We start from the raw sequence: 11276 nt of genomic DNA, 5'->3' as shown, positions 1-11276 counted from the left end.
CATTCTTTGGTTCTGGAAGCTATCGTTTCTCCCAATCTTTGAAATGCAATCTTGTACCACTCTCCCTACCTTAGCTCACACAAAGTATTCTTTAAAATTTCTTCTATTTCAGCTTCCACCTGTCACAATCGGTAGATACGAGGAGTACTGTGCACGGTTCAGCAAATATGATGATGCTAAAGTGAGGCAGCTCTACAAAGAGAAGTTCATCACCACCGCCAGAAGCACCGCTGCGGGGCATCATTTCTTTGTTAAAGCTAGAGTAGGCGCAGAAATGAAGAAACGTGTTGTATATACAGTAGATGTATCCATGGATAGTCATGGAGTTGTTCGGGAATGCCAGTGTGAGTGTGGGGCAGGGATGGGTCCAGAAGCCCATAGTAAGCATGTATTATTAGTGATCTTCGCTCTAGTCAATTTTCATATCTCCAAAGAAATTTCTGTCAGGGACACTTGCACTGAAAGGATACAGTCATTTCATAGAGGTAAGAAATACACTGGCTCACCTGTTAAAGTACAAAATCTTAGACTGAGGAAGAACAATGGCAATCTGACTATACCAAAGTTAGCCCCTTATGACCCACGACCAGTGTAGTTTATTAGGAGGGAAGAGTATCAGTCATATTTTTTTAACATGTGTTCAAATTTTCCACAGAATATGCCAATTAAGCAATTGATTCCACCAGCCAATTTAAATGCTGTTTTTCATGATCATGATTATCTTCAATTTACTCCAGATGAACAGTTTTTGAGAAGCATGAACATTGCCAGTATTACAGATGAAAAAGTAAAGGAAATAGAATTAAATACAAGGGGACAGCAAGGCAATAAACAGTGGTTCATTGAAAGGTCATACAGGATCACTAAGTTCTAACTTTGGTACAGTATGTAAGGCTACGCCATTAACAAATTTTTAAAACTTGGCAAAAAGACTGATGAACAAAAGTGATGCAAAATGTGCTGCAACTGAACATGGGAAAATGTATGAAGGAGTTGCTGTTCAAAATTATAAAGAAATAACTGGACAAGAGGTTAAGGACAGTGGTCTGTTTGTCTGCCAGTCTTCTCCTTTCCTTGCATCATCTCCTGATGGGTTGGTGGATGATGATGGTGTCTTGGAGGTCAAGTGTCCCTATTCAGCTAGAGATAGAGATAAGTGTGGATACAACACTGTATCTGAGAGAGACATCTAATGGAGAACTAACTGTTGACAGGTCACATAATTATTATTATCAGATTCAAGGTCAGCTGCTGTGTACACAAAGGAAGTATTGTGATTTTGTAATATTCACGTCTGAGGACATCAAGATAATTAAACATAGCGTAGATGAGGATTTTCTAAATGAAATGGTAGTCAAGCTCAATGAATTCTATTGTAATTATTTCAGAAAGGCTGTCTTTGATAAATATTTTTACAGATCAGCTTCTAACTAACTGCTCTGCTGTATACTGCAAGATATCACCAAATTCTTTTGTTACTGTGCTTTAATTTCAACAAAGATTTTGTAATATTCATATTTGAGGACATCAAGATAATTTCAGAAAGGCTTAGATAAATATTTTTACAGATCAGCTTCTAACTAACTGCTCTATGCTGCAAGATATTACCAAATTCTTCTGTTACTGTGCTTCAGTTTCACCAAAGATTTTGTGTGCATGTGTGTGTGTGGGACAAAGGGGGATGTTGTTGATAGTGAGGTGTGAGTTATGACTGTGTTCTACCATAAAGGAGGCCATTCTGAGTCTTTTTGTAGTACACCAGTCATGAAGTGTGCGTGGGAGTGTTAAGTCATCTGGGTAGGAAGCAGTGTGTACTTTGTGAGTGAAAGTGAAAAGCACATATATATATATATATATATATATATATATATATATATATATACTTATTATATAGAATATATTCTATTCTGGATTGATTAGCCACTTTGAGATATATATACATACTGTATATGATACTATATTATCCAAATTGTTTATTTTGTAATTTCATCATTCATAATCAGTCTGTCTGCATATTTACCCAATAAATATCTCTAAATAATCTTACTGTGTCTTATCACCTTCGTACCAGTGTATAGTATGACTTTTTTTTTAAGACATGCTATCAAATCAAAAGAGTTATAGCATGTAGTGTGTTAGCGTAATGGGCATACATGAACTTAGTATATACTCAATGTATGAGAATAAAATATGTACTGTTCTACTTTTTATTTAAAAAAAATATTGTTGTGAACATGATATTGAAAGGAGAGGAACAGCACTAAGCACCAGATACTGTACATACTTGCAAGGATAAAAAGAGTAGTACTAAGCACACATCCCTGTGGGACACCCTCATGCTGTACATAAGACCGGGGTTGGTTTGAAAGGAGCTTAATAAATTATGTTCTTGTAGAGAGTAAGATGATGAAGTGTGTTTGTGACATAAAAGCTGTCTGAGTGCTGCGTGGTGGACTGCCAGATCATATGATTGTGCTGTGTAAGGTCAGATTGAAAGATGTATGGCATTCAAAGAATGGAAGAATATCTACCTATTGCCAGACGCTACAATCCCGTAAGGGGTGGCCATTTAACTTTGAGTTATTTGTTTTATGGGGAGGGGCACTAATCCTCCACCAACCCACTTGTTGACATGTAGGGAACACGTATGGTTTGGTTATATGGTTGCCACCCAGCGTAGTAAATGGTTTCTTGGCTTACAGGAAACCATTTGGCTTGTCACTCAATGTAAAGCCACCTGTAAAGGAAAGAAGAGCAATAAGAAGTGACAGGAAAGATTGGAGAAATATGGAGAGAGGAGAGCAGACACAACAAAAGAATGATAAAGGCTAAGGAAGAAGTGGCAGCTCTACATCAAGTGAGTGGATGATGGTCGCCACCACCTACACTCACTGAGGCAAAAGATGGATAAATAGGAGTGTGGAAAATTTCTCAGGCATGTGATGGAACAATACATTTTCGAAAATTGCATAACATATAACAAATAAATATAATATCTGAACCTAATTGTGCCTCTGAGTTATTAAGTGGATCTGTAAGTATCTTAAATGTTTTGCCCAAACCAATAACTCTTTCAACATGGACTCTTTTACTGGCAATCTTTCTGTCTTTCATGACACTATTGGCAGATAATCTGTTTGTTTTCTTAAACATAGTAGGAATATTAACCATCACATCATATGATGCAAACAAATCTTGAACTTCAAAACCTTTGTCAGCCATAACGCTGTCACCCTTATCACAATTGTAGTATATTACTCCTCTCTATGATGCTGCGATCACTAGCAGCTCCACCATAAGCTGGTGATACATAAGAAATCATACCACCTGGTATACACCCAACAACAACTTTTAGTGTGTTTCTGTTCTTATAATTAGAGAAAGTTGCCTGTTGTGCTAAAGGAAGCTCTGGTTTCCTGACAGGGATCTCAGTTGCATCAAGAATCACTCTTGTTCCAGGGAACTTATTACCAAAATCATGTGGTGCATAAAACTGAACAATATCCTTCTTTGGCCATAGGCTTATCTCCCTCCACTGTAATGACATAATCTGACCCAGGTAACAAAAATGTTATAAACATCTCTTTCAGAGACACCAAATAGCTCGCCAAATTCAAAATTTGGCTTATTTTGTCGAAGTTTCATCATTACCAGCAAAAACTATTCAGGAACCTGCAGTGTAGTTATGGGCCCATAAAAGGACTTCAAGCTATAAGCAGCAGGACCTAGTGTAGCTAGTAAAAAGTGAATTTCTCATAATTTTCAAGACCAGTGTGGAAATGAAGGCTTTCTGCATTGTGTTTGAAATCATCTACTCTGTAAACCTTTTTGTATGTTTGAACAGTGACTTTAACTGCGTCAGGTACTACGGCATCAGTAGAATCTGAAACCGGTACACTGAAAACCTGCGCTGGCTCACTCTCGATGACTTCCTCTGCACCTACATCATGAGTTTCATCACTGCATGCACTGCCACACTTTTACTTCTGAGATTTCATCTTCTTGGATGCTCCTGTAGGAGAAGAACAGCAAAGCAGTCTAATAGCATTGTGCATATATATCAAAGCCTTCCATCTCCTCATTCTTGCAAATCTTACAAGGCACTCAGGCTTCCTCCATCTGCTGCATAGTGAAAAAAACATCATACTGTATTCTTTTGATCCATTCTGCCTTCTGCCACTCCACACTCATACACTCTCATTACTTATGAAACCAACAAGGGATATTATAAAAAGTTACTACAATATAAACTGGCATATGTGTGTGAACACAAATTATATAAGTTCCATGAGACACTATGTTACTGGTATTGTACATGAATATGATTGCAACTGTGATACATGTGCTACAGCAAACAAAAAGGTTGTTTTCCAAATATTCGTAGCACTTAAGACTAGGTTAGGTATTTTTGGAAAAATGTTGGTATTATTGCAGATTCAGACCATCAGGTTGTTTTACAAAATAATAATCATAGCAGTTAAGACTAGCCTAGGTAAGGTTAGGTAATTGAGGAAAAAGTTGGTATTATTGCAGATTCAGACCATCAGGTTGTTTTACAAAATAATAATCATAGCAGTTAAGACTAGCCTAGGTAAGGTTAGGTAATTGAGGAAAAAGTTGGTATTATTGCAGATTCAGACCATCAGGTTGTTTAACAAAATAATAATCATAGCAGTTAAGACTAGTCTAGGTTAGGTTAGGTAATTGTGGAAAAAGTTGGTATCATTGCAGATTTAGACCATCCTAGCCCAATAGTCAAGGTGATCACTTTGGTCTGCACTAAGTTTCAGCTACTATCATTTTTTTACTTGCATTTTTTTAAATGTCTAATTCTTTTTTTCCTCCCAGTATGCCAACGGCCATAACATGTTGAGTACACCGCTTCCCGTCTGATCAGCGAAGTTAAGCAACGTTGGGTCTGGTTAGTACTTGGATGGGTGACCGCCTGGGAACACCAGATGCTGTTGGCATTCCTACGTGTCAAGTGGGGTTGGTGGAGGATTAGTGCCCTTCCCTGTAAAACAATTAACTCTAAGCCCTTGGCCACCCCGTTTGGGATACATGGCGACTGGCAATGAATGAATAAATTTTGACTCTTGGTCCTAGGCTAGGTCTAAGACTACCTACCAAGGGACTAATTTAGGCTATACACGGACTTAATGGATAGATAGGGCCTAATGCAAGTACTTATGGATAAGCCTCAAGCAAGCAAACTTTCGCTACTTTAAACTCTACTTACCACCAGGCATATAGTCTGCAGTGAAGTGGTCCTTGCATACCATCGAATACTTGGACGGAGTGAAGTTTTGGCGCTTGATAGCCATCATCCACCGTTTTTTCATTTCTGGGTTCTGAGGAAATTGATGGCCACCCTTATTAATGCACAGGGGAACACAACAGTACGATCCTGACATCTAAGATTCTCAGCGTGCATCCTCTCGACTTCAGTCCAGCCTTCCGACCTCTCTCAGAGCAGGCAAAAAATGACTGCTGACCGTTCCTGGATTTGGGACGGTTTGTCGAAATCGTTGACTGAAGGCGAATTTACTGTAGGCACTAATAAATTTAAGTTAGTAAATCGTCTCAGAGGAGGAAAATATGACTTTCCTCATTGAAACCATATATTAAGAGATACAAATCTACTCATTTCTAAAGAATTAACATAGAAAACATTAAATTATAAGGGATGAATGAGCTGACTAATTGCTAGACTTGCCAGATTAGAATATTTTTACCTTTTTGTATGACTCATACAAATGAATAAGCTCTTGTTGTGTGTATTCATTGGAGAGTGTAAGTGGTTTTGTAAGTACGAATGACATTAATCCTATCACAAGTGCACACAAACAAATGCAGCATATGATTCATGAGCATGTGTGTCCTACGACGTCTGTGGCAGGCTCGACCTTGACGATTGTCAGTTGTTTCCACCCCATAAAGTACCCCATTAGCTGATGACCTGCTCCCCGTCTTCATAATTTTGTCTAAGGATAATCAGAGCCACCTCATAATTGCTGTCTTCCACAGGTAATTCCTTTATCAACTTGTAAGGCGTCCCCTTGATGTGTCCTAATAGATATGAGAGTTTACTTACATTGGGGAGATCTGGTCTGCCATGAACTAAGTATTCAACAGGATTCCAAAAAGATATCCAATTTTGCTCCCCATCAAACTCCGGAAACGTATTTTGTGGTAGTGCAGCTTTACTCTGCTGTTCCACAACTTGTGTTTCTGCAGTAATATCAGCCAATTTTGATGCTAATAGATTCATTAATGTTGTATATTCCTCTAATTTACTTTCAAATTTGGTAGTGTCCGACTCCAGAAGGTATTTATCCTCACTTTTCACTATTCCTGCTTCTAAATTTATGTAACTTTCTTCATACTTAGTCCAGTAGTAGGGGTAGGCAGCCCCGTCCAAGGAAGTACTGCCGCCAAGGTAACGGGAGACTCGGGGAATAGCCTAGATTCCATTTTCTCTCCTAGGCCTTAGTAGCTGGTTATACATCTTTCTCCCTCAAACATCAGAGGGCATCAGGCTGCCCTCTTTACACAACACACACATCCACATTATAACACATTGCCTTAAACCAGCTATCCTCTCTCCATAAAACACCAATCTTGTCATTACATATCATACACATTCCACACCACATCCCTGCTCTCCCCTCTATAAAAAGAACCATGACTGCTGCTGTGCTGGGAATTAGTGCAGTGGTTTCTCGGGTGACCACCACTGGCAGGGCTGGGTCGTCTGCACAGGTCCCTCCCGGTCGTCGTCAAGCGACTGTGCCACCTCCAGTGTTGCAGCGCCCTATTTCTGTTCATCAGTGCAGTAAAATTTTCTTTTGCATTATTAGGGGACTTCACTCCAACATCAACTCTGTTCAAAATTTCCTCCAGTTTGAATCTCCTGATCTGCTATTTTTGAGAGAGATACAAGTAAGCTCCACCTCTGATTTAGCTAGATTTAATTTTCCTGGTTATATCTTGATTCAAAATTTCAGACTCAAAGGAGGTGTATGTTGCCTTGCTAAATCAGAAATTGCCCTGGAGGAGATTACTAAATTTAATTGTCCTTATTTCGACTATTCCATATCTATCTATCTATCTATATACCTAGGCTGCTTCCCCCAAGGAAAGGGAGGTAGCCGAGACAGGATGACTCACTCTCCATTTACTCATCCATTCAAACACATTCATTCGCATCTTAGCCCCAAAGGGGAGAACGGACAGATCCTCACCGCACCAAACCGCACAAGGGTCAACTGGGCAATGCAATCAGTGACATCCGCAGCAGGGCCCGACAGCAGAACTGGTTTACCCCTGCCACATCATGACAGACCCATCCCCTTACCCGCACCTGACCTGACTAGCTGATCAGACCAAATGCGGGAGAATATCCCCTCAGGGCTGCGTCATCACTTATTCATTCACAATTTCTCTCCATTTATTTCTGTCACGCACAGCCACTCTTCCTTGCTCAACAGACATCCCTCTCGCATCCAGCGCTCTCTTCACACTGTCCATCCATCCTATTCATGGTCTTCCTCTCAGCCTTACACCTCTCACATCAGATCTAGTTATCTTTTTCACCAATCGCTCATTATCCATTCTCTCCATATGCCCAAACCATTGCAACACCCTCTGCTCCAACTCTGCCAGCCATCTCCCGAACAACTCCAGTTCTCCTTCGCACTTCATCATTTCGCACCCGATCCATACGCGTCACTCACACACATACTCCTCAGACATCTCATCTCCATTACATTCAAACTTTTCCTCTCTGCTACACCCATATTCCATGTTTCAGCCCCATATAATGCAGTCGGTACCACAACACCCTCATACAGCCTTCTCTTTACATCCATTCTAAGCGAACGACATTTAAACACTTTTTTCATTCCTCCCAGCACCTTTCCTACTTCATTTATTCTAAACTTCACTTCTGCATCTATTCTTCCATCCACAGCAACATGTGACCCTAGATATTTAAAACAATCTACCTCCTCAAGCAACTCACCATTCAAAACTATATTCATCCCCCTACCATCTATCAACCTCGTACACTTCATCACTTTACTCTTATTCTCATTTACTTTCAATTTCCTCCTTTCACACACCCTTCCAAACTCCTCTACCAACTGTCTCAATCTCTCCTCTGAATCAGTCACCAGTGCAGTATCATCTGCAAACAGCAGCTGCTTCAGATTCCACTCTCCTCCATCAACATTTACCAGACTCAGACCACCTAAAACTCTTGCATTCACCTCCCTTACAACACCATCCATGTAAATATTAAACAACCAAGGCGACATCACACATCCCTGTCGCAGCCCCACTCTCACGGGAAACCAATCACTCACAGCATTTCCCACTCTTACACACGCTCTACTATTTACATAAAAACTTTTCACCCCTTTTAGTAACCTACCATCAAGTCCATACAATCTTAAAACAGTCCACAAAGCCTCCCTATCAATTCTATCATACGCTTTCTCTAAATCCATAAATGCCCAAAACACATCCTTGCCTTTCGCTAAATACTTTTCACACACTTGTCTCACAGCAAACACCTGATCAACGCATCCCCTCCCTCTCCTAAAGCCACACTGCTCATCACTAATCACTCCCTCTGTACCCTCTCTAACTCTCATAATTAACACTCTACCATACACCTTACCTACAACACTCAACAGACTTATACCCCTAAAGCTAGTACATTCAAACTTATCACCCTTGCCTTTATACAACGGGACCACACAAGCACTTGCCCAGTCAATTGGCACCATACCTTTCTCAAAGCACACATTCAACAATCTTACTAACCAGTCAACAATAGTCACTCCACCACCCTTCAGGCATTCCACAGCACACCCATCCATACCTGCAGCTTTCCCTGTTTTCATCTCCTTTACTGCCTTCTCCACTTCCTCCTTCGTGATCAAGGAATCATTCAACTCTCCCAACACATTTATACCTTGCACCCTTCCATCCGCCACAATCTCAGCCACCCTTTCCTCCTCTACATTTAACAATCTTTCAAAATACTCTGCCCATCTCTTCCTTACTGCATCCATCTCAATTAACATCCTTCCATCCTCTGCTTTTACTCGTTCTTCCTTCCCAGACTCTCCCTTTCGCACCCTTTTCACCTCCTTCCAAAACATTTTCTTATTCTGCTGAAAATTCTCTGTCAGCCGCCTACCCCACCTCTCATCTGCTGCCACTTTAGCATCACGCACAGCCCTTCTCGCTCTATTCCTCTTCTCCTTATACCTTTCATATGACATCTCATCCTTCCTCTGCAGCCACACTTCATATGCACGTCTCTTCTCAGCCACAGCCATACTTACTTCCTCGCACCACCATTCACTTCCTTTTCTTACACCACCACCCACACGTCTCACACCACACACCTCTTCTGCATACCCCACCACAGCACTCTTAAACAACTGCCATTCCTCCTCCACGCTGCCATTTTCCCGATCTTTCACTGCGTTCCACTCATCTTTCAATTTCTCCTGATACTCTATCTTTTTCTCTCTTTTATCCAACTCACTCACTTTCAAAACCTCATTGCCACACCTAACCCTCCTAGCTCTCACCCATCTCTTACCTACTCTTAACTTTCCCTCCACCAGGTAGTGGTCAGACATACCTCCACCCTCCCCTCTCAGAACTCTCACATCCAACAATCTTCCTATTACATTCCTAGACACAACCACATAGTCCATCAAGGCTCTATCAACAACCCTTCCACCCTCCTGTCTCACCCATGTATACTTATAAATATCTTTCTTCTCAAACAGCGTATTCCCAATCACCATCTCTCGCTCAACACACATCGCTATCATTCGTTCCCCATTTTCATTTCTTCCAGGCACACCATGCATACCAACTACACCTTCAACTGCTACATTTCCCACTCTAGCATTCAGATCTCCCATCATTACCACATTCACATTCGCTTCAAAACTCTGCAGACACTCATCAACATCATTTCAGAAAGACTCCCTCTCTTGTTCATCCCTTTCACTACCAGGCCCATATGCACTCACAAACACCCACAACTCACGTTCAAATTTCGCTTTCACCCACATCAGTCTCGATGACACCTCCTTCCATTCAATCACACATTGCTGAACTTCCGGACTCACTAACAAGGCCACACCTTCTCTTGCCCTTCTTCTATCAACACCTGACAATCTTCCATTCACACTTCCAAACATAGATTCCCCCTTCCCTTTCATCTTCGTTTCACTCAAAGCTAACACATCCAACTTTCTTCTCACAAACATTCTCCCAATCTCCTCCCTTTTAGCCTCAATCGTACTACATCCACGCACATTCATAGACCCAATCTTCAGGGTACGAGGATAACTCCATCCCCCATCCCTTTCTCTGGCCTGTCTCTTTTTAGGAACTACAAAACAGAGGAGGGGGTCCCTAGTCCCCTCACCCCGCCCCTTTTAGTCGCCTTTTACGACACGCAGGGAATACGGTGGCAGTATTCTTCCTAACACAACCTGGCCGCAGAGTAGTAGTACCACCCCATAGTGCGGCCAGGTTGTGTCCCCCCCGCCACAGGGGGGGACACAACCTGTATATTCCATATACAAATTAAATTCTTTTGGTAAAATTAAGTATTTCTGTTGTGTTTATCGTTCCCCTAATGCCCCTTAAGAGCCAAGTTTATTTGACTCTCTGTCTTCACAACTAAGTGTCCTCAACATTAATACTGCATCAGAAATTACTATTCTGGGTGATTTTAATGTCCATAATATTGGATGCCTCACTTATCCACCCAGAACTGATGACTCCGGTCTTGAATGTGAGCTATTTGCAGACTGATTAAATCTCACCCAGTTAGTCAGTCAACCCACCCGTGTACCAGACATCCCCGATCAAAATCCCCACCTACTGGACTTGTTTCTAACAACCAATTCAGTTAATTATAATGTCGAAGTGAAGTCCCCCCTCGGATCCTCGATCATTGTCTGATTCAAGCCACCAGTTTCACACCTACCTCACCCTCCTGCTCTGAACCTGCCGTGGTGACTAAATGGCACTACGGCAGGGCAGACTGGGAGGGACTCCATAATTTTTTCATGGATGTTCCTTGGACCTCCTTTTTCTCCCAAGATGCAAATTCCACATTGGGCCACATACAAGATTTCATTAAAGTTGGCATGGAAACATTCATTCCCCATCATAGTTACAGAAATAGATGTAATTCTCCTAAATGGTTTGACCACAAATGTGCTAGAGTAACA

General features: G+C 41.2%; 1 non-coding gene across 1 annotated transcript; it reads left to right on the top strand.

Moving 5' to 3' along the window:
• Nucleotides 1-4851: 4851 nt before the first annotated feature.
• On the top strand, nucleotides 4852-4970 carry LOC145395345 (5S ribosomal RNA). The gene has a single exon (XR_013896588.1). It is a non-coding gene; the product is annotated as a 5S ribosomal RNA (ribosomal RNA).
• Nucleotides 4971-11276: the final 6306 nt, after the last annotated feature.

Source organism: Coenobita brevimanus, chromosome 30, assembly GCF_032717465.1.
Source record: "Coenobita brevimanus isolate Jiangsu-jjx chromosome 30, ASM3271746v2, whole genome shotgun sequence".
NCBI classification, from domain to species: domain Eukaryota; kingdom Metazoa; phylum Arthropoda; class Malacostraca; order Decapoda; family Coenobitidae; genus Coenobita; species Coenobita brevimanus.
The sequence above is the reverse complement of the archived record's forward strand: the minus strand, read 5'-3'. Positions and strand labels throughout refer to the sequence as shown.